Below are 24,690 nucleotides of genomic sequence, written 5' to 3' on the forward strand. Positions count from 1 at the left end.
ATAAGTACACACACACACACACACACACACACACACACACACACACACACACACACACACAGAGCTAGAGACAGAAAAAGCAGCGAGTGACGAAAACAGACCCATACAACCTAATAACTTCTGAAGTAATCGATGAGTGACAGCAATAATTTGTGGCTGTATGTAAAGCACTTTGAATGTCCTTGTTGTGAAAGGCTGTTCACAAATAAACCTGCCTCGCCTGCTTACACAGAACTCTGTGGCTTCATGTAAAGGTATCATACAGCACACGTAGATAATGAGCAAAGGGAATTATCACATGTTTTAGAGTCCTACTTTTATCTCACACTTTTCCAGTATCGGTTTGATTTACTCACCTAAATATCACTTCAGCAGTGTTCTCCGCCTGTCCAGCTGTAATGCTGATGAGAGAGTCTCTGAGTTGATAAAGACGTTGATAAGCTCGTCGGTGTCGCCTTTGCACTCACTGTATGTTACCGAGTGTCAACATTAATAAACTTAAAAGACAGCACAAGTGAACTTTATGGCTCATTTGTTGTCTTGTTTTACAGGCTGTGCTACAATGGAGCGCGTTATAATGATAAATCCATCATAAAAAATGAAATGTTAAATATTTTGCTAGTCAATTAATTGTTTAAGTGGTGCTTTCAAGCAGAAGTGAAACATTTTTCATGATTTGAGGTTCTCAAACTTGACAATTAACAGCTTTATTTTTGTCTTACAATATAGCAAAACATTTAGTTTTTTACAGTTTTCTGATGTTTTATTGAACAACTAAAAGATGTCAGTAGGTCTTCATGAATGACATCACTGAATTACACTAGATTTCATTTGATCCAGATCCAGTTTCCCAACTTGTTAAACCAAACCAACGCCCTCGATAGTGATAGCGTTGTCATGTATACAGCAGTACGAGTCCTCTGTACTCTGATCAACTACTCGATTTTAACCTACTCACATAAAATACCAATCTCTAGGTGCCAAACAAGCATGAATTCATTGGAGAACAGCACAAATTTTTAGACAAAGTATTGTCCTACCCCCTCTCAAGCACCCGAACGCCCCCAAAACCCACACGAGTGATCCGGACTACTGGGTGCCTGAACAAGCGTGCAGCGGTTTCGCTGCTCATCTCACGTCGTGCCCACTCAACCTTTTTCTCGCGCATTATTCTGTGGGGGACATTTACAGAGAAGTTTCCATTCCACATACCGACTCTCTCACAGATCATAAACCTTAAGAGCCGCTCGCACTGATCTGTGGTCTTGTTTCTCTAACATTAACGACAGGTGGATGAGAAAATGACATTAGACCAGCCTTTAGGCATTTATCAAACAGCAGAAGACGGAAGGGAACAAATCGTCGGGAGATCAACTCGCACATTAAAGAACTTCAGCAGCGAGTGAAAAACGAGACAATGCAAACACCCCGTGTACTTGACATGAGGCAAAGACAAACTCTTTGAAGATATGTAAAACTCGGGGAACGGTAAGCCCTCTGGTGATATCACAGCCGGTCCCCGGGGCCAAAGCAGCAAATCACAGATTGACCTCAATCGGCTCCCAGGCTGCAGATAAGAATGTTGCACTGCACTCACACTTTGTATTTTTACGTTTATGTGAAGAAAAAAAAGGCACGGCCAAACATTTAACGATTATTAGAACAAGAAGGTCAGACGATGCACACCTTGCAGCTGTAGCTAAACAACGTTTATGCCAATTACTAACAATTCTGCCAGTTTTGTCTGTTTTTATTCTGGTTGTTGTTTTCATAAATGGCCAGCCGCCTAAGCATCACAAGAGCTCCCGCTTTGTTGTGATTACAAGATCACAAAAGATGCAAACCACACCACTCACACTCCTGAAGTAAACATAAGTGGTCTGGACTTTAGACAATGCTCTTTCTTAACCTAAAAAGACAACAGACGTCTCTCTGGGGCAGACTTTCCATTTATCTTTCAGACTCAAACTGTAATAGATTTTCTTGTAAAAAAACTGTATCTGCGGCTGATCTGTCAGAGCAGAACATTACTAAAAAAAGACATAACTTTAAAAAAAAGACAATATGCTATAACAACGACCCCCATTGTTCAAGTGAAACATCTTAACAATGAATTATCACAAGCTTGGAGTTCTGTATCTCACCGACAGAGACAAGCTGGAGAGAACGAGGCGGTCTGAACATTTCGCCTGTCATGGCCGCCTGACGGTCCAGTACAAAGCCTCTGTCACTGAGCATTCAGGTCCATTATCTCCTTTTCATCACTGACAGCTAGAACGCAGCTGTGTGCGTTCATGAGTTTCCACACTTATGAGAGCCAAACGTCCTCTCAAGGACAGGAACCAGAACTCTAAATTATGGACGTTTTAAGAGCCCGCACTTGATAAAAGGAGCCGTTTTAAAGTTAGAGGTATATGAAAAGGGGCTTAAAAAAGGAAATGAATCAGAAAATGAATGCCTCCAGTAAAGGCACAAAAATTATAGCATCACAAAAGTGTGTGTGTGCATGTGTGTGTCCAGCAGTGCTGACATCAGCTTTAATTCACTAATATCTCCACAAACCAGCTGGATTGAGGTCATTCTGGCCCCTCCATCATCATCATGAAGGTGATTTGGAAACAGACGTACAGTATAGCTAATGGCAGCACGGTACAGCTCATAATACACCACAGGCAGGATTTCATCTAAACCTTGTGTTAATATTAACTATCCTGCTAGAATATTTTGTATTTAGGATGTTTTCACTTCTGCTCTTCCTGCCTCATCATGTTGTACACGTTTGTCAGCAGCATGGAGAAATAAATATTCACTTACTTTCTTTTTTTTAAACAAAATCACACAGTCTTCATCAGCATGTTAACTAACAAGCTGGCAGATTTATCTCCATAGCTGTTTTCAGACACAGAATATATAGCTATTGCATCTACCTTATTATTATTATTATGTTATTTTTATGTTAATGTTCCTTAAATCTTCATTCATGTAATCGACTCCTTGCTGTGGAAAACTACTCTGACCATGTGAAGCAGGGAATCAGATCACGGTTAAACTATTTGACCGACTTCTTTACTAAAAACAACTCGGGTTGCTCTTCTGTCGTGTTTGCTGTGGTATCAAAACCAAACTTTCTGTTACCACCGGGAACCTCAGGTGTCGCCAAATCAACCAGGACCGAAATCTTTGAGAACAAATGACTCAGCAGCTCAGTCACTTAAAAAAAACTGCAAGGTATCAGTACTAAGAAAAGAGTGGCAATGGTGTCAAAAATGCCCACTCAACCGACAACCCATGCTGGAGCTAACTGTCTGTTTTATCTGTAATTACAAGGCTGCACATCCTCCAATAGTAAGAAAGCCCCTCCACCACCCAGCACACAGTGCACTCATTGTGAGTTTGGTTCATGAAGAGTTTAGCGAGTCGACAGAAAGTTAATTCCCCATGCATGGAGGAGGTAAGCAGTCTCAACCATGCATTTCTTCAAATCTGCGTTTGAATCCATTTGAATCTGTAAGCTGAAGTCGGTCACTTGTGTTTAATGTCTTAGTTTGAGTGCCAAGAGAATTTTAGAGAGAGAATATATTCAAACTAATTGACTTGAAGCTCAAAATGAGGACCGGTGGTCGAACACCAAAAGGCTTTGAAATCTTCAATCTATCACCTCCACCTCCTCTCATCACCTCAAGACAGTTTAAAAGGAAAGGTTTTAACATTAGTCCTTTCGTCATATTTACTTTAAGAAAGGAGAATATGAAAGTAAGAATGTAAACTTGAATTCTGACAAAATCAGAATGGTTTTGTTCTAACACTGGCACCTCTCTATTCAGTAGCTGGCAAGATTTTAATAATACTTCAAATGAAAACCATATCTTTTTAAAGACTTTCTATTCCCTCACTTTCAGCCCATTATGAATGTCTAATGTCTTTAAAAAAATGCCCTCATAGCCCATTACAGATATGCTTGTCATAACCACAGTGGTGTTCTTCTTCAGGTGCTGAACAGATCTGACAACCAATTACTTCTTGTTCTACTTCTGACTGCGACAAAGACGAGGACAAAAGACGAGGACAAAGAAGTGCGACGTTTCACAGTGTCCCTCTCAGCTATAACGGGCAGTTATAGGAGCGAGTTGCCAAAATAAGAAGACTCCACCCACTGAGGTTGACCCCGTCAATCAGCAAGAAGAGGAGGAAGAGGAGGAAGGAGAAGGCCGAGCACTGGACCACAACGTAGTGCATGTGTTTGTGTTCTTGTGCTCATCCTGCTGTACCTTCACAGTCTCCTCCTCACAGTTCATCATCTGCTGTTATGAGGACACGAGCTAATGCCGTTATCAGTCTCTGTCCGGCACGAGCAGATGCAAAGACAAAGACACACGACCAGGCAGCAGGAGACAAACACATCCGGGACAAGAGGACGTCTACAGCAAAACAGAAGAGGGCTGAAATGATTAGTCAGGAAATTAACATCGATCACAATTTTGAGTAATTTTTCAAGCAAAAGCGCCCAGAAATATCTGATGTGTTTCTTACTTTCCCTTTGTTTTATATGATGGTTCATATTTTTTGGGGGATTAATGGTCGGATAGAAGAAGCAATTAAGAGACATCTCCTTGGGCTCTGTGATGGGCATTTTTTATCTGGCGTTTGATAAATGATTCATCATCGATCATGACAATAAAGTCAAAACAGATTTCAGCATAAAAAGACATCGTGCTGAAATAGATTAATAGGGAAAAACAAGAATGATAGAGCTAAGTGACAGCAATTCTAAGAATAATTCTAAAGTTATTTATCAAACAAAAAGAATCTAAATAGTCAGAAGCAGCCCTGAAAAGACATAAGGGTCCCTGCCCAACTAATGATTTTCATTATATATTAGTATGCTGATTATTTTATTCATTAATCAATTAATCAGGACGACATACTCAAATGTCTTGCTTTGTCGTACCAACGAAAAACTCCAAAGAAATTCAGTTCACAACTAAATAAAACAGAGGAAAGCTGAAAATACTCAGTTTTAGTTTCCATAACCAGCAAAGCGACTCTAACGGCATTTTTAATTAGTTGCCAAATTGCTGCATTTTCTCTAGATTGACTAACTGATTTATTGCTGAATAGTTTTGGTCGCATACACAACGTGACACACAAACAAACACACACTCGCTGCACTTTGCATCAGCAATAATGTCAGTAACAGTGTGTGACATTTAGCAGTGAGGAGGCGTGTGCTGTGTCAGGACGCTCCGCGTGGAGACACAGTGGCGGCAGTGGCGCACACAATGGACCAGTGTGTGTGTGTGTGTGTGTGTGTGTGTGTGTGTGTGTGTGTGTGTGTGTGTGCGCGCGCGAGTATCTGCATTTTATCTACATGTGTGTGTATTCATGCAGGCTGTACAAACCCCTCTATGTCATGAGAAAGTTTGTGTACACGATGTTCGCATGCCTGCCTGCTTGTTAAACGGCCGTGAAGCTGTGGCCCTCACCCTCTGCCCCGTCACCATGCTGACCCCCAGAGGCCCCGAGTTACAGGCCGACGCTAATGGGCCAAGCCGACCGAAACCATTCAGCCGGATAGTAGACGGACTTACAGCCGTTGTACAAGTGACACCGACCATCACAGCTCAGATACAAACACTTCTCCTGAAACCTTCTATCACTCCAAGATCCTTCATCAACGGACCGACTTCATTTCAGGTTATTTTTATATCAGACGAGACAATTTACTATTAATTTAAGGTTGTTTTTTTTTTAATTGGAAATTTGTTATAGGATTTCTTCAAGGCCCCAGTGTGACATGTAAGATCTGGTGTTGTGAGACTCCACTATCACTTCTGGAAGAGCACAATGGGATTACTTTGCTAATACGTTTGCAATAAAAGAACTCGATCCAATTTCATGTTTTAAATGAGCAACGACATCTTCTCATTTCAGGAATTAGCTGACCCATAAAAAGCTTTTGCACAATGACAGCCTGTTCCGAGTTCATAATTGAGCCTGACCAAAGTGTAACGGTCATCAGAGACGAATACAAATCCATAACGTCAGACAGCGCAGTCATTTTCAGTGCAGACAGTTTCTGTCGTTGGTGAAAATGATGGCCTCGGCTGACATATTAGACCCAAAGAGAAATCAATGCATAGCTCCCTCTTTGCATACCAGAAGAGGCTCGACAATGTGCAGCATTTTTCACATGCTAATAGGTGCTTAAAGGACACATAAATTATCTTAATGTTCAATGTGTTATACTGATCAGGACTCTGTCCTTTTCCACGCCCCTGACTTTTTACATGGCAAATGCTACCTTTTACAATAATTCAGGTTTATGCCATGATTTCATTATTAAGATCTAGAAACACAGCGACGGGGCAAGAAACATGTTCAGATGATCAGACAGTTTGTAAACAATCCAACAGATTAGTCAGATTATCTAAAACCAGTAATCCCCAGCCAGTGACAAACCCTAACATGACATGCTGCGATTGAGAATTAATTCAAATCTGTTAGCAATCGAGCACAGTAGTTGAAATAGATACCAATAGATAACATCCGGCTTCTGCCATTCAATGTACAATATCATTTCTATTATGCTTCACCCTGTGTAATTCAAATGAATACATCTGCAACATGATAAATGATGATGAAGAGCTTTAGAAAAGGTTGCAAACCACTGATATTTGGAGGTAAAAAAACAAAAAAGGCACACACCAGAAATGTCACTAACGGCATCTGAAACACACTTTTCATCCGTCCTACATCATAATTGGTAGAATTAAAGTTTCCAAAACAGACAATTTTCATTCTTTCAACACGACTGAGTGCGACACCATGAAAACCTTGTTATCCTCGTTTTAAATAGATTACTGCCTCTCGCCTTCCACTGTGGCCGTTCGGAGCAGCTATAAACAATTGTTTTCTAACGCGGTTGGATAATACGTCGTACAAACTAAGTTATTTTCAAGCATTACAATAATCGCTCTCTCACTCGGGGGAAGTGCAGAGTTGTTGTGTTCTTGCTTTTCTCTTCTGAGTGGGTTTGGCCAACCTAGTGGTTTGTTTAAAACTTGAATACGCCTCTGCTCATATATCTTGCCCTGCTGGACTATTGCTCCCAGATCTAAACGGTTAACTTGGTGAATGCAATGTTATCGCCACTGACAGGAACGATGGCGAGAAACTATGAATAAACAGACGCAGTCGTAATGAAGCTGAATTCCTTTCCGATGCTCAGACAGAAGGAGCAGCGCTTAAACGTATTTCACTGCAAACCGAAACGTCAAAACTGAAGTTGTACCCCGAGGTCCTTCGTTAACGAGCAATTAATTTGGGCCCTGAGTTGGTGTTGAGGAAACACTGCACAAAAGGCTAATGACACAGCACATGGCCATTAAAACAGGAAGCAGTGGGTTTTGACTGCCGCACGGAGATTTGACATCTGACCTATCCGACAACCGCGGCCATTAGCCGAAACACGACCCCTGGCCATGTCAGCCCAAAGTCACTGAAGTCAAACTGACAGAACGCAGGTCTGTGTTTGGAGAGACGGACACACACACACACACACACACACACACACACACACACACACACACCTTAAATTACTCACTGTACACCGACCCAGCGTAGAGCTTGAGTTATGCTGCAGTTCCCCTCAGTCAGTTAAACGCTGATATTTCTCGTCTTTTCAACGCTGCGTATCAGTCGTTTCACCTAACGTCTTTCGAATGATGTGCTTAAATTTCTGTCCTCTGTTACATAATGTCTTGATCCTATACACTAATTATGTATTATATATGTTAATCTCTTAATCAGGCTTTGTTTTGCTTTGCTTTAACTAATCACAGACATGCTTTTCATTCACTTCTGCACGTTCTCAAGCTTACAACCACGTTTTTCTTCAATTCTGTCATGGAACAAAAAGGAGGTTTTCATGAAAATGACAACTCCATTATTCTGCATCCCACTCAATCAGCACTTACTGAAACTAGATTATTTATCAATATTTAAAAGGATCTGTTTTCAACAATCTGAAAATGAATATAGCAGCAAACAACTATTGTCTATGTAAAGACATGATGGATTAATGTCTAACCTAAGCAAGAAATTAAGTATCTCTCCCTCTGTGTGTGTTCTTATCTGAGCTTCCCTCGCTTTGATGACATAGGCGTCCCAGCTGTGCATGCTTTTAGTGCATGTGAGCGTGCCCCACTGGCAAGCTCACAGCCACCGCTCTGCACTGCGCTCATACGGCGGCTACAGCTGTTAAAGCCGTCATGACCGAAAGCGTCGTTGCAGAAGTGTAGCACCCACCCTTAGGTTCCCCCTCAGGTAAACACGGTGAGCTCGGTCAGACACTTTCTCCGTTGTTTACACTGTAAGCGATGTTAGCACCGGGAGCCGTGAGCCACCGGCTCACCGTCGCCATGTTGAGAGCTGTTCAGAGGCATTCAAAAATGCTCCCAATCCAGTACATTGCACATTTCAATTTCCTTATGTTATGAACGTGTGTCCTCCCCCGGCAGCAACAGCAGCAGCAGCAGCAGCAGCAGCTTCCTTTTAAACCAAAAGAAAGAGAATAAACCTTATTGAGAGGCAGAGGATAGCAGGAGTGTAAAGAAGAGGAGCAGCTGCTGCTGTATGTAAACAGATAAACAGAAAACAGGGCAGGCTTCAGTGAGCCATACACACACACACACACACACACACACACACACACACACACACACACACACACACAATAAGTAAAGCAGACAGAAGTTCAATGCCACCTTAAGTACTTTTTACAGTTCTAGATACTCAATAATATAAATGTTTTTTACCCCGCCCTAAATATTAGGATCATTACAGTTGACTGGTAGACAAACCCAGGAGACAACCTGTGCTCAGATTCATAAACAGGATGTCTTAAAAAAAAACAAAAAAAACACAGCAAATATAGTGTAGAAGAAAGGAGATGCACTTATGCCTTCTGGTGACTAGTAGTTCTCTTGAATACCTATGTTGAATACACTTATTGTAAGGCGCTTTGGATAAAAGCATCAGCTAAAAAATATGACTGTAATGTAATAACTTGTCTCATGTCAAAAGGCGTGTTGGTGTTGCAGCAGTGCACCACTTTTCCATCTATCCAGTCAATAGTCCCTCTCTCTCTCTCTCTCTCTCTCTCTCTCTAAGTCTATCACGTCTTCCATCCCTCTCTCCCTCTGCGTCGTCTAAGAGGACGTTTTTATTCTGTCTGGATTACTTGTCCTAGTTGGCGCTGGGCGTGCCGGTGTAGGCAGAGAATTTATTTCCTCCGGTGGAGCCTTGATTTGAAGCACTCGGGTCAACTAGATTCTGGGTCATTGTCTCCCCTGTCGTAATGAACCAGGGCAGAGGTAGTCAGCAGACTGCATGTCGACTAAAGCAAGGTGTTGGGGTGCTACGGGACGCTACAACCGGCCAGCTGCATTCACAACTGAGCCAAGAAGCATTAACACTTAGGTAACCACTACAGCGGCTTTTGTGTTTGTGCCCAAAAGTAATTCAATATTCCACCGTGATGCACATGAATAAGCTCAAACTACATCAGCTTATAGCCACATAAGCTGTTTATTTATTTGGAGCTTGTGAATAACTAAGACAGCAATCTTGCAGTAAATCTAGATTTCTCTTACAGGACTGATCCTGCAGGGCCTACTGACCAACATGTGAGCGACCGACATATTAATCACTGCTACGCAACCCTGCTGGTCCTCCAGTCCTGCAAAGTCCACATTATAATTCCTGTTAACCTACTTCACGGTTGTACTTCGTGCTGCCTGACACAGCCGGGTCAGCACCGGGCCAGGGCCAATAGTCCTGCCATTGTACCGCCTTCAAGCCAGCATTTAGTCAAGCTGGACAAAAGACCTCAGAACTCACCTGAATGGAAAGGTGTGAGACATGGGGGACTAAAAAGTCCATCATGACTACAGAAAAAAAACGTCATGTTCTCACATTTTAAGGGTAGAATACTAACCCTAACCCTCCAAGTAGCAGAAGACTGTGTTCTTACATTCTCCTTATTTGGCCAATAATAACACTACTTAATTATTTAAAGAATCTGCTGTGACACGAGAACAAACACAATCTGCTTCTTGCTTGACGTCACTACATTTTTCCACTGTGCTCGTGGCAGCATATATATATATCTATATATATATATATATATATATATATATCTATATATATATATATATATATATATATATATATATATATATAATTAAAAAAAAGTCTATCTTCTCCTGCTTCTCCATCTTGTTCTGGTTGTTTCAAGAGAGCAGAAGAAGCAGAACACAGGAAAACATTCTGCTAAATATATTTCATCACAACTAAAAAGGCCTGAAGCAGCCAAGACATTATGGCTCTTCACTTTCATCGAGTTCCATAATGCATCTGAACGTTAGACAGCCCTGTTTAGGACACATGCAGGTGTCACCAATCATTACTTAGGCGGACATCTAATACAGCACCTAGAGGACACCTTCACTTAAAGGCAGTGTGTAGAATTTAAGGGAAAGCGAATATAATATTCATAACTATGTTTTAATTAGTGTATAATCACCTGAAAGTAAGAATCTTTGTGTTTTGCTTTGCTTCGATTTAACTCTTAATATCTTCATATGGAGTGGGTCCTGTTTGTGGAGTCCGTTGTGTCACGTTTTTGTTACCTGAAGGCCACCGTAGTTCTCCGACACGCTCGAGAAACTACAGTAACGTGAACCGCAGAGCGCAAAAACGTGGCAACACCATCCGCCACCTGACTTCCGTTGCTCCTAAAGTAGTGTTATTAAGGTAAGGATGGTGTTACAGGAACATGTTACTGCAGTTTTGGAAAGGGAGGAGGGAGTAGAGAGGTACACAGTCGACTGCAATCTGCAACCACACCACTAGATCCAACACACTGGCCCTTTAACGGACCCTAAGTTCACATGGCAGCTGAATCATGAAGATACAAAACACAGTTGTAGTGGGATACATTCAAAAAGGAGTAAAATGAGTGAATTAGAATAGAAAGAAACATGCTAAAAATATGAACCGTATAAAATAAATAACACCTACATGGACAAACAATCGTAAACAGAAACCTGCTCTGTGCTAAGAAACGCTGTCAATGCTACAGTGTTGTTCTGTGTGTGAATAGAAATGAAGCTGTACACTGAGGAAGAATAAAACCACTTTGTATGCTCTCTGCAGGTTCTTATGCTTTCATATTGGATTCAGAGGATGCATTTTCTCTACCAATTCTCACTTCTAGCTGATTCATATTCAACCCACAATGGTCCAACTGCCCAAGATGGAAATGATGTGAGGAAAGGCCGATGTAAATAACAAACACACATATTGTACCAACAAAGCACGGCAACGGGCTGTACAACTTTTGACAAGATGTGACCAAAGCTGCAACAGTCAAGGCCAAATGTGGAACCTTTTTCTATTTTCAAAGCCACCATTTAGCATGCGGGAAGACAAATTCCTCCTGTGTTTGTACATTCTAAGATAAAGTCTCTTACAGCCAAAACACTTTTCAAAAACGGGTTAAGATCGGCACGGTTTTCTTTGTTTAGTATAGATGTAAATAATCATTACTTAACTGAATAGCCATTTTACGACTAGATCTTCAATCGGAAGATCTTCAGAGCAGAGACACTAAACCATGTCAACTGACACGGACAGAAACATTTTCCATCCCTGCACAAGCCCACAGTCAGCAGGTCAGAGGGAGGCTGAAGCCTCAGTTTACCAAGCAGACTGAAGAATCTAGAGCACTCTCCTTTTTCCACCGAGCGCATATATACCTGTCTATATAAAAGTTTTCTACACACAGGAACACACACTAAAAATAGGCGTTAGACTGCTTTCCCATTGCGAGTATACCATGCCGTTGCACTGGCCTTTCTGTTTTTCCCCTGGTGTTTCACGTTCAACATCACAGACAGGTTTAGGAAACAGCAAAAATGTTACGCCGATTACTTCTTTTTTTATTTCCGTTACCAATTCAGCCTCTCTTTCAAAAGCTCAAACTAGAGCTGGTGATTGTTGGAAGAGTGAAAAGACAAACAAAGACCGTTTTGATGAGTTTTATTTTGTTTCTGTCGAGTTCAAATAAAGTGTGTTTTACGACCATCCTCGAGGTAAAGTCACTGCTGTCTGACTGGAGTCGTACATATTTTATGTTTTGTACGTTAATAAATAAATAATAATGGTCCAAATACCTGATGATTTTATTCATTATACGTTCACTTCAATGCACGTCACATAGTCGCTGTGGGACTAATAAATCTTATCTTAGCGTTGGAAAAGGGGCCAAAATCAGTGTTTCCAGCCAGGTGTCACATATCAAACACTTCAAATACTAATACCTGTGACGACTGCAATGTCATCTCTCCAGGGAATGAATGCCGATGGTAACCTTTCCCACTGAAGAAAAAAAAAAGCCAGATGTCGGTGGGTTTCTTGTCTAGTGGGAAAGGGGTTTTACTGTGCACCACGTAAGCTTTGCAAGTGTAGACTGAGGTTTATTGTAGAAGCTTTTAAAATCAATTCAACTTTTTTAAGCAGTGCTTGCAGTTTACCACGCAATGTGCCAAAAGGAGATTTAACTCAAATAGACATGGAGTTCAGAATCAGTTCTGTAAACTCAATGGATTAAACCTCATCACAAAGAGGAGGAAACGAGAGAGTAAGATGACCTAACGGATAATATCCATCCCTATTACCATCTCTAGAGACAAAAATGTCAAGTGTTATCACAATCTTTGCCTCCTTCCCACTTGCACCTTAACCTGTAAGTGTTTTATTTCCCTGTTTGCTTCATGTGGAAACATGAGCTGGGATTTCTTTTTATGCACGGCGCTGCAGCAAGACCTTGTGAGATTACCGGCAATCTCCTTCCACGGCTCTGATGAGAGCAACGCAGCGACATTCCCAGGCAAAGCACGCACAAACTTCCCTTTGCATGTTGGTTTGATGGAGAGCAAGGGACCCAATGAAAGAGATTAAAGGATTCCCTGAGGATTCTTTTTATCATTCAAGACTACATCAAACAGGAAATAAAGACATTTGAGAAACTGGAATCAGAGAATGGTTGGTGATTCCAACAATGAATCAGTCAATTATCTAAATACTTTCAGATTTCTGCCAAGCCGCTCAATTAACTCAAGCTCGAACTCAATGGACTACTCATTTTCCTCAATAACAAAACATGCATAAACTATTTTTTACATCTTAAAATCGTGTATTGGTTACATCCATGCATGCCTGCTTGTAGTCTTCTGCATCATTGCCTTTGCAGGCGCATTACTGCGCTACGTCAAGCGCTGCAATAGCATAAAAGCAGAGGCAGGAATGTGCATCATGTCGCCCATGTGCAGACGAGTGTTCGTGGTCCAAACAAAACGAGGACCCGCTCATAAAACATTGCTTCACAGCACCATTACGGGTCAAAAGGTTCACGGGGCACCTTTCAACATACTGCATTACTTTGTCTCACGACCACATACCACCATTTTGCACGCATTATTGCATAATCTATTCAACGCGGACACATTGAGACAGAAGACCAACGTGTGAACTCCTGAACTTTGGTGAAACTCTATTCACAGATAATTTAACAAGAAGCACTGCAGGCTCCCTGTGTGTAAGTAGCTTAAGTCTTCTCATCTGCACTCCTGTCTTACAGTCCATTAGGCTAACTTTGAAGGAATATAATTCTCCTCCTCTCACCAGCACTTTGCAGTACAGATTTATGCCCTGTCATGTCCAAAAAAAAATTATTTATTCTTACCGCTCTGCTTTGTTGTTGTACAAGTCTGAAGTCTTTTCTTGTTGTCTCCGTTACCGTGCGATGGTTCCTTTTATTCCTGGAGATGTTTTTTCAACAAATGGACATCTTCTATTTCACCTGCCCACCGTGAGACTATAGATCTCTGTTACATCAACGTGCAGAAGAGAGATGCAGATCCTCCGGTCAGGGTTCCCCACCTTTTCCTGACAAGACACAACACTGATCCCTTCACTGCAAATCAATTTGGAATTGGACAAAATTCTGAACTGGTTGTTTGTTTGTTTTTTGCATAGATGGTTTACAAAAGGCCTTGACCGCGCTGTCCTGTCCCGGTCCCGGGTGGGGTTATTCGGCCATCTGCTCCACACCGACATGAGCGATCCATGTTTATTTTAGACAAATCTGTCTGTTTATTTATAAAAAGGGTTTGACCAAAACACGCCCTGTTTCACCACCCCCGCTAAAGTCATCCGGTTCACTCTATCTCAGGAAAATCCTCTGTTTCTTTTCTGAATTGTTCCTCCTACTCTCTCCCCCCCCCCCCCCCCCTCCCCCTCTTTAAAAGTCTTTTCTCTCGCTCTCCCAGTGCGGAGCTCTGTCTCACTGTTGAGTCATTTCGCTGCCTAATGATGGTTTGAGTCTCTGGCTAAGACCTATCCAGAGTAAACAAGGCTTAGACTCAGCCAGCCTGCAGTAAGTGTCACTTCTAATCCATTACTAAACCAAGATGGGTGCGCAGTGAGCCTGCACCGTCCCAGTAACTGCGGTCATGGCCTGAGCTATACATGCTGATGTCTCATTTTACTACACTACAGAGCAAAGATCTGTCTGTCAATGTTAGTTTCAGGTCAGACAAAACGAGTGAGGGTGGAGTTGATCCTTCGCTACATTTATAACTTGTGTTGGATGAAAAATCTATTTCTAAAGGTTTGTGAATTTCTGCTTTAATGCAGTTATAACACTCACACTACAATGCCGATGTCGCCTTGGGCAGGACACTTAACCCCAAATTTCTAAAGAGGTATGAATGCTTAGACAGCTCTGAAGGGCAGGTGGCACCTTGCATGGTAGCTCCTGTCATCAGTGTATGAATGTGTGTGAACAGGTGAATGACATGTCGTGTTGAAGCGCTTTGAGAGGTCGGAAGACTAGAAAAGCTCTATACAAGCACACGTCCACATGATGAGGACATTATTACTTACAGCACTGCAGTGTTTGCAAGAAAATGTTCCACTGAGCACAAAATAACATGCAGGCCCATCTTGATGCCACACAATATCATCTTCCAAGTAGGGCAGTGGAAGTAGTCTCTCTTTTTTCCCTTTCCTGCGCTCCCTTCAGTAATTCTCACATCGCTCCACTAACCCGCACACGATTTTCCAAGAATAAGTCAAACGCACCACAGATTGGAACCAAAGTGAAGAAGTGTAAAGCCGGACTGGCAGGATTAGAGGGAGACGGGACCATCGCAACTCAAGTTTAGATTCAAACAAACCCGGTGGGAAGACAGCTTCCTTTTTATATGACTTTTCAAAATCATCTCCAGTATTCGGTGTATAGTTTTGTGCATATTTGAAGTAAATAATGGAAACAACTAGGGCTGGGGGATAAAGCCAAAATCCCCTCTCATGATTAGGTCATTTCATTTTCCAAGATATATATCTCGATAAAGCATCATTTTTGATAACAACAAATAAAAGGTCTATTTGAAATCACACAATATGTATACTCTTGTGTGAGTCAAACATTTGACTAGTTAAAAGGTTTGTTCTCATTCAATGAAGCACTTTTGTTCAAAATAATGAGATTATCTGAGAAATTAGTGTTTGCTTGTTATAAATTTAGACAACGTAATTATGTATCATGATTTCTTCACAAAAAATAGCGTTCTCAGTCGATATTGGGATCCAGATTGTTACTGATTTTCTATTCTAGCAGGTGGTGATTTTAATGTTTTTTCACCCAATTTTGAATTTGTGTCAATACACAGTTAGTTATAACCACGGGTTAAAAATAATACTTCATGAGAAAATAGTAAAAAAAATTATTCACAAAGCCTAATTTCACAATTTAACAAAAGAGCAATAGATTGAAAATGTAAAGCCACATCAAACATTCTTCCTTTATACTTAATTTCTTTGAAAGCTGTCAACATGATTTTAAGACATCCTGCCAACAAACAAACAGGACAGAAACACATAATCTCTTCGTGGAGATAATTAGATATCTGGATCTGGACTGAAACCCAGCAGGGGCTTTGACTCACAGCTAGAAAACTGACCATGTCATTGTTTCAGAGCTGATGCAACAAAAAGCTGCACATCTGAGCCAGATGTGAGCTACCGGCTCCTTCTTTGCAGGAAAGTTGCAACTGGCGCTGATCGGTTTAGACACCAGCATCATGTCTAGACTATAATACACTTTAAACTGATTTTGAGGATTCCTAAAAGTAAGCTTTCAGACAAACTTGTGCTCACTCATCACTATTTAAACAGATCCAACTGTTCACACTTCAAAAGAAATCCCGCACTTAAGAAATCAGAGCTGAGGGAGCATCGGTTCTCACTAGTTTATAAAATCTTAAAACCTTAATGGGAAAAACATTAGCGGTTAACAGAATGTGGTGTGTGTGTGTGTGTGTGTGTGTGTGTGTGTGTGTGTGTGTGTGCCAAGGGTTTTCAAGCACAGGGAGCCATCGCCAAAAAAGGGTTAAAATTGTTTTTTTTGGGGGGGGGGGGGGGGTTATAAATGGCACAAACGGCTTAAAGAGAAGACACAACACCAAGCGCACCAACCACAAACACACAACCCTCAGCTGCAGCCTCGGTACTACCAGACACAACCAAGCACCAGAGTGAGCAGTCAATTCTACACCAATGGTTGTAGAGCGCAGACAGAGATGGAAGACGGGGCGAAACCAGACGTTAAAGGCCCCATCATGTGAAAACAGACTTCAAAAAGCACACACACACACGTGCACACACACACACACACACACACGTGCACACACACGCGCACACACACACACACACACACACACGCACACACACAGGGACTATTTCAACAACACTTTCAATGGTGGCTGAATTTTGCCTTTGAAGTTCAACAGCTGTGTTCGTCTTATCTAAGCGGCCTTGTGCTCATCAGGTCAGCAGGAATCTGTATGGATAGTGAATATTTTTTCCAGGCTTACAGACTGTATGAGGAACTGTTGGAAAGCACTGCTTTTCCCAAGAAGAGAAATCATTTCAGCTTCCTATATATTTATAAAAGATAGCTTTGATAAGACTCTGGAAAATCCAAGGTTTCCATGTGTGTTATGAGTAACCAATGCGCAAACTTTCAAGCTAGACCAGAGAGGCTCGCTGGTGTGCGTTCCACAACAATGTGAGGAAAAAACCTTCACAATGCCCCCCCCCCACCTCTCAGTCAAACGCCTTCCTGAACAGAGTGCAGGCCGCAAACTCTATGAGCTCACTTCCTGTTCACGACACTGCACCGACTCCGATTGGTCGGCCGGCTTCTAAAGACACCGTCTGCATGAGATGTTTTGGCTTCGACACAGAAACACGCAGTGAGCCGCAAATACAGCACAGGGCCAGAAAAAGGGATGTAAAAACACAGTGACTGGAAAAGGACATTTAGTATGCATGAAAGCCTGTGAAGACGTGCGTTTCACTTTTGCTTTAACTGCAATAACACACTGTGCGTCCCAAGTGAACATCAGGTGGCACCAGAACAGCCTTGTTTTAGTCTTGTTGACGTTGCATTTTTTAAATAACAAAATGGGTTGTTTTTAAGGATTGTATGAGTCTATGTGCCAGAATAAAATGTATTCATTCATTCATTCATTTGGCCTGGTTGGAGGGGCTGGAGTGAGTCGTTGTGTGAAAGGTCATGTGTAATGAGGGTTGTTTTACTGCTAGCGGTGTGTGTTAAGAGACTTGATTGGGCAACTAACGGTTATTTTCATTATTGATTAATCATTTGGCAGATACGATGACAGAAAATTGTGAAAAAATACATTTCACAATATTTCTGAACTCCTAGCTCACGTCTGAAATGTCTTGTTTTGCCCGAGAAACATCCCAAAACCCAAAGATATTCAGTTTACATCGACATAAAACAGAAAAAAAAACAGAAAAGATAAGCTGGAACTACTTAACATTTGCCATTTTTGCATGAACAATAACTCAGAAGATTAATCAATAATGAAAATAGTTGCAGCTTAAGGACAGTGAGAGTCTGAAAATGAAGGTCCACAAAAGCAAACGGACACACATTGATCGATTGGTACGACAGACATGATGCTTGAGCTCTTCTCTACAAAACAATGATGTTTGTGGTTTTATCCTCTCAGTGAGTGGTCACACGGGGGGGTTCAGATATCCCAGCGTGCATCAGCAGGGGATCCCCCATAATGTCCCCTGATCACTTAACAGCCAAACAACACAATCTAAAGAACACTAGTGTAATTCACATCCCCACTGGTTTAAATTTGGCATCTTTTTGTTTCGCTCTAAAACCGAATAAGAGGACGGTTGTATAACGCTGCCGCACATTTTACAACTCACAACCGTGTCGGTGCAAACAAGCCAAACCTGCACATTCAAACCACCATCCAGGGACAAATTCAACAGTTGTGTGTTTTGAAGAAACTTGATTACAAAGTGGAGAAGAGACGGAGCGGTGGACTTTAAAGGCATTTAAGTGGCCTTGATAGCTGCCCTGAGATTTGCCTGTCTCCGTATTAAGACCACAGATTAGCAGACAGTGCCTGGTTGGTAGCTGTAATCAGAACGCTGATCTAGTATAATCGCTTTTCGATAGTAATCAAGCGCACTGGTTTCAGGCGCGGCTCACAGAAGACATCTTAAGCAGCAGGAGGTCAAAGAACAGATTCCCAATCCAAACAAGAAACTTCCAGTGAGGACTGGGAGGAAATTGTATTTTATTTAAGCAAAAATGTCATTAAAACAGCTTATGTGGTGGTTGCATGTCTTTGATGTCGGTCACAGGCGGCGCCCGGCTCCACTCCGAGTCGTATTTAAGGATAAAGTGAAGCCAGTGTCTTTCAATGCGCCTCCTGGGGCCGCTGTTCTGTTTCAATATTTTATGAGCAACCGCCAAATCACCGTGTCGGAATAATTAAACATCAGTTAGGGTACAAAACTACAGAGAATATATCATGGAGGCAGCTCATCAGTGGAGAAGAAGAACCGAAGGAGAGCAGTGGGGCTCCTCGGAGATCAGAGACGGCTCACTCAGACACTCAGAGGAATCTCATTTTGCCATTAAATACAGTCTAATGATTTATTGTCTGAAACACCAGAGGAACTGCTGGCTGTGATGTGGGAGAGGACATCGCTAATGTGGCCATGTGCGTGCATTATTTCCAAACAATAATGGTAAGAAGGCCTTGCAGTATTTGTTGTTCTTCGTTATATATTTTGCATTGTATGAAAAAGTACACAAATACGAACACGTCATTCATAACATTTAAAAAGTAAATTAGAGGATAGCTGGCTTCATGAGCAGATCAGGGAGGTGTCATGACAATTAGTGTGCAGACTTGTGGCCCAAACTCTTCTTGATTGTCAGGTTCTTACCCGTGTTCTTACCCTCTGAAATGGGTCAATTGCCTCCTTGTCAAAACAGCCTTTGCTTGGATTTTTTTATTTTCTTACACAAAAAGGGCCTTTCTCATTTCTTGATTTTGCATCTCCCCGTCTCCTCAACACTCGATCCTCGGGTTCGTGACACGGATCAAATCACAGTGTCTTCATCTTGAAGGACGTCCTACTTTTCTAAAATGCATCTCGAGGAGCAAGGAGGTTTGCCGGAGGAGCTATGAGCTCGGAAAGACCGACGTATCCTTTGCTTTTTCGCCACCCGTGACGAATAAAGAGCCGTGACACACAGCTGGAATAATCTCAAACCATGGCGGGACTCTACAACTGTTCTTTTTGTATTCATAACTTGTTATTTAAGAGGATCAAGCTGTCTGTCCTTCACCGTTTGTGAAGCGCCTCATAAGGCAATAAGTCATTTCACCTTCATATTTCTTATGTTTTGAATGTAGGCTGCACCCAATCCCAACTGCTATAATCATGACATCATGTTTACAAATGCAAACGGCTGCTGAAGGCAAATTAATATAACAATGAGAACATTGTCTCGCACTCACCACAAATTTGTATTTCATGTTGTCATATAGACAGACCGGCATGTGCTTGTGTGTTTATCACTTCATCATATGCCACTCTCTTTATTTGTATAGCATAATATGTGTGTGTTAAATAAAAATGCACAACATCTGTACATTCTTGTCACATTACGCCATGTTATGAAGTGAATTATAAGTAAATATATGAGTTGTTGTGAATACTGTTATGCTCATAACAGCCGTATAACAAAGAAAACTGGACATCAGATGCAGCTGTGCCACACGTCATACTCAATTGACTCCACTTTAAAATGACGGCTCCGAGGTGAGGATGTCTAATTTGTTAAATGCGTCTCTTCCTCGCCTCCTACGCTCGTGTCTTCCGTGGGCCGAAAAGGACTCGAGGAGAAGAAGGCGAGGAAAGGAATCGAGGATGTACAAAACTGGGAAATGAGAAAGGCCTATTGTGACGTAAACCTACACTACACTTTGCCTCTGTGCACTGTGCCCTGCAGCTCCACCTCTCAATGAGACACAGCTCTCTCTGCTGCTGATCATGTGTAGAGAGCCAGGCCACAACCACAGCTTGCTCTCTGTCATCTTTCCGTTTTTTTAAAATGTGTAAAAAGCCTCGTCTTCTTTGCAGTGTCGGAATCTCAACTGTGAGCGTCACATGTCAAAGCTGAAACAAAGCTATTCACAGTCTACTCAGCCCTGAGCCTTGTGCATCCAACACAAGGTGATCAAACATTACAGTCTAGATGCATGTTTGTGATGCACAGATATGTGAAGTAAGTGTGTCTGCATGAAGGCAGATTGCACCGTCTCTCCCCCCCCCCCCCCCCCCCCAAAAAAAACATGAGCTGACAGCCGGTGCAGATGTTGAGAGGAACAGCAGGAGAAAGTGCTCAGGAGGACGTCTCGGCACATCAAACATTTAAAAGGCCAACACAGCCAGGCAGAGATACCGGCCATCCTTAACAAAGTGCACATCTGGCACAAAGTGACACTAACAAAGTGGTAATGCTTCCAGTCTACTGCGTGGACATGAGGCGGTGACGGCGAGAGACGGAGCTTGTAAATGGCACAGCGCTGGTGTCATCATGGTACTAAAGGATCTCATAGAGGTTCAATGTGAACTCAACTGTATTATAGAGCAGAATCGACTGGATGTCAGCCAACATTTTGATAGTTAATTATCTTAGACCTGTGTTATGCGAGTTCTTGCTCTTCTCCGTTTTATACAATCATAAACTGAACATTGATGGTTTTGGACAACTTGGACTGGAAAATGTGATGGACATTTTTCTAGCATTTTATAGACCAAACGGTTAATTGAGAAAAATTTAAAGTATCAGGAGATCTATTTATAATCAAATGTTTTGTTAGTTGCAATCCTTCCAGCATCTCAAATGTGAGGATTTTCAGTTTTTAAATCAGTGCAAATTGAATATATTTGGGACTTGGACTGTTGGTCAATTAAAATAATCAGTTTAAGTCTTTTATTAACCAAGAATGTTAAATATGCCGATTCTAGCCTCTCCTAAGTGTGTGTGTGTGTGTGTGTGTGTGTGTGTGTGTGTGTGTGTGTGTGTGTGTGTGTGTGTGTGGATTTTCTTCCTTTCTCGGTTTATACCAGTGTAATTTAAAAATGTTGGACAAAATAAGCAAATGTTCACCATTTCCTGATGTTTTATAGACCAAACGATTAAGCAGTTGATACAATAATGAATCAAACAATTCATTGAGAATGAAAATAAAAGTTAGCAGCCTATAACAAACCTATTTTTTGGTGCTTAACTTGTTTTCCATTCAAAAGTTGAAACACTGCTACGTCAGTTTACAGAACCTCCACATGTCCAGCCTGGCTGGGCTCTGTGGAGTGATCTCTAAAGTAACAACAGGACCACAGTAAAGTGAACCTCTGCAGCCTCCAACGGGTCCAAACTGTGTCCAAGTGGCCGAAGTGTCGGCTGCAGAAATGCAGTAGCGGTTGTAGGTAAAGCCATGTGAAACGTTACAGCGGTGTGAAGGCAACAACCGGGGAGGATGTTCCGCTAATCTCAAACTCGTGCAGCTGAATTCACAAGCAGCGGAAACGACGGTTTTCCCCGGTTCAAACTACACGTTGTCGGGGCGTTCGGTGACCCTTGAAAGGCGGTAAAGTGAGCTGCTCCAAGAAGAGATTCCTTCTCCTGCCTGCCGCTTCCTCCTCCACTGAGGAAAAATCCCTTCTTCTTCCCCCTCGTTTAGTTTCAACCAGTCAACGGCTCACCCCCCACCCCCCCAAAAAAAAAACTGACAAGTACATTTATGCACTCACCTCACTCCAGGTCGTTCACATAGAAGCGAGAGAGAAAACCGGCGGAGATATCCTGAAGGTTTAAACTTGTCCCGTTAGTAAAGACACAGCGGGACTGAGGAGAGAAGCTCCGTGTGTGAGTGTGTGTGTGTGTGTGTGTGTGTGTGAGTGTGTGTCTGCAGAGTCCCTCTCTCTCCTCTCTCCTCTACACCGAGTCATTCCGGGAGGGCGGGGCTGAGAGGGAGGAGGAGACTGAGGAGCACCGTGGATGGCAGGGGTGCACAAAGTGGGGTGCCCGAGACCGCCCTGGGGCCCCTGCTGCCACTCTCCACCGCCACAAAGATTAGTCTGGTTGTTATTGGGAGGAATTTAATGATTCAAAGGAACATTTCAGTGTTAAGTGAATCAGACAGGATTGAAGGTAGGAATTGTATGACGGGCTTGAGAGATCAACACGCTGTAACTCTTTTTTTAAAACACAGAAATAGTTGTTGTTGCTATGTTTGTGCCTCATTACGTTATTGAAGGCTGCTATCCAAAAGTGGTCTTGGAACATGAGCTAAATTACATGTTTTTTGGACAAGTGTGTCTTGGCCCATTTTTTGGTGTCCCCTGGAAAGGTTTCTATTGTCGTCTGGGCAATCTGCAGCACATTTCTGTATTTAGATGTGTTCCTGTATTCCCAGCTGTCTGTATTCAGTTGTGTTTTCTGTATTTGCTGCGAGATGTTTCATTATTTTGCACATTGTTTTCTTATGTTGTGGTGCATTGAGCTCTCCAGGCCACCGTAGAACCAGCCTTATCGGCCAAGTATGTGAAGACATACAAGGACACTGCGTTCCATATCTCACTAATACATTTTATTTTTACTTTTAGTACATACTGCAGCTGCCCTTACAGAGTATGTACTGTTGCATGCAGTATGCATTGAATTGGGACGTACTACTTCCACATTACATTGCACCTTGAACTTTGACCCTCTTGATCATATAGCCGCCATGCAGAGGATTGTGGGTCAGAATAGCCAGCAAAGCATGCTGGCTTGCACACTGCAAAATGCGACCGGACGCAGCAGAACGTCCTGGTATTTTTGGCATACTGCATTTGACATATATGTATTGGGACATACTAAATCTTTTTAGTATGGTACTATGGGTATAGGAACTCTAAGGGAGTTTGACTGCCATTGAGCTCTCACAGCTCCAAGAACAATTTACAGGAAGATAGAAAAAGACAAATACCTAAAAACTATAGATAAATTAAACATCATGGCCAAAAATATACAATGTCTATATACAAGTCAAGTGTTTCTGTAAACAACATGTTGGTTATTTACTTTGATCAAAAGTTTAGGACACCAAGAGAATTATCTTTATCATCAGCATTGTTGGTAAATAATAGTTTTGCATGAGCCAGTGGTTAATCATTCAGTAACTCAAACTCTTGTTTTGCAGCTTTCAACATAAGATGACTGAATATTTGGGACACTCATTCTAATAAAAAACACAAACAAACTTTTATTTCACAGACTTTTTAATGAATGTATTATTTAGCAGTATTTTTGACTTGTCTTAATGCTCATGAGGTGTCAGAAATACACTGAAGCTGATAATAAAATCAGTGCCTCGTCTGCACAGCCTCTCTGGAGAGACAGTAGACTTTGGAAGATGGTGTCTCTCAGTTTTCTTTCCCACTCATTGGGATTTTCTCCTTTTCTTTCTGTATCTCTGCCTACTTTCATCTTCTTTCCTTTCTAGGTTTCTCTTCTTCTTGTCTGTACTCCCATGTCTCCTGTCTTTCTGTGGTCATACCTCGAGCAATCAACCACCCACCACATGAAATCCCATTATCTTGATTCTAGTGCAGAGATCTGCCTCTTGGCACAAGATAGTGGTGCTCTTTTATGGAAAGTTCCTGAAATGCACAGGTAACAATTCACATTTTTGCCTGTGCATTTTCTGAAAAATAACATATTTATGCTGCAAATGAAACATTTGAGATAAAACGACTCTTTGAGATGTTATGTTTTTGTCAAGGGAAGACTATTGACAATGCAGATTTAAATGTTTAATTTGTCTGAAGCTCATACAATATGAAAATGAAATGCAAGATGGCATACTTTTCGGGCTAGCGTGCAACAAGGAACGATACATAAAATATGAATTATTTATATGTACAGTATATATAAAGGATACAGAAGTGTCACAGATTTAAGACAAACTATGCAACAAAATCTGGAACAAGCTGCAAATGCAAAGGATTCAGAGGAGAGAGGCAAATGCGTTTTTGAAAGAAGCATAACCCCGACCAGCTTATGATGCCCCCCATTAAGATGCTAATGGAGGGACCAGTAGAAGGTCTTCAGGAGCCTCAGAGAAACTCTGAATATCTTAAACTGTCTGAGGTGGTACATTT

General features: G+C 41.8%; 1 protein-coding gene across 2 annotated transcripts in view; it reads right to left on the reverse strand.

The window, feature by feature from the left end:
- Positions 1 to 22,449, reverse strand: part of ppp1r16b (protein phosphatase 1, regulatory subunit 16B) — an 82,005-nt gene extending 59,556 nt beyond the window's left edge. For both annotated transcript variants that reach the window (XM_068712397.1, XM_068712394.1), the window contains exon 1: positions 22,297 to 22,449. The gene's annotated coding sequence lies outside the window, so the exon portion shown is untranslated. The remainder of the gene's footprint in view (positions 1 to 22,296) is intronic.
- Between the last annotated feature and the right edge of the window lie 2,241 nt (positions 22,450 to 24,690).

The sequence above is a fragment of the Cebidichthys violaceus genome, unplaced genomic scaffold, assembly GCF_023349555.1.
Source record: "Cebidichthys violaceus isolate CVI_PGR_0920_01 unplaced genomic scaffold, fCebVio1.0.p SCAF_17, whole genome shotgun sequence".
Taxonomy (NCBI): Eukaryota; Metazoa; Chordata; class Actinopteri; order Perciformes; family Stichaeidae; genus Cebidichthys; species Cebidichthys violaceus.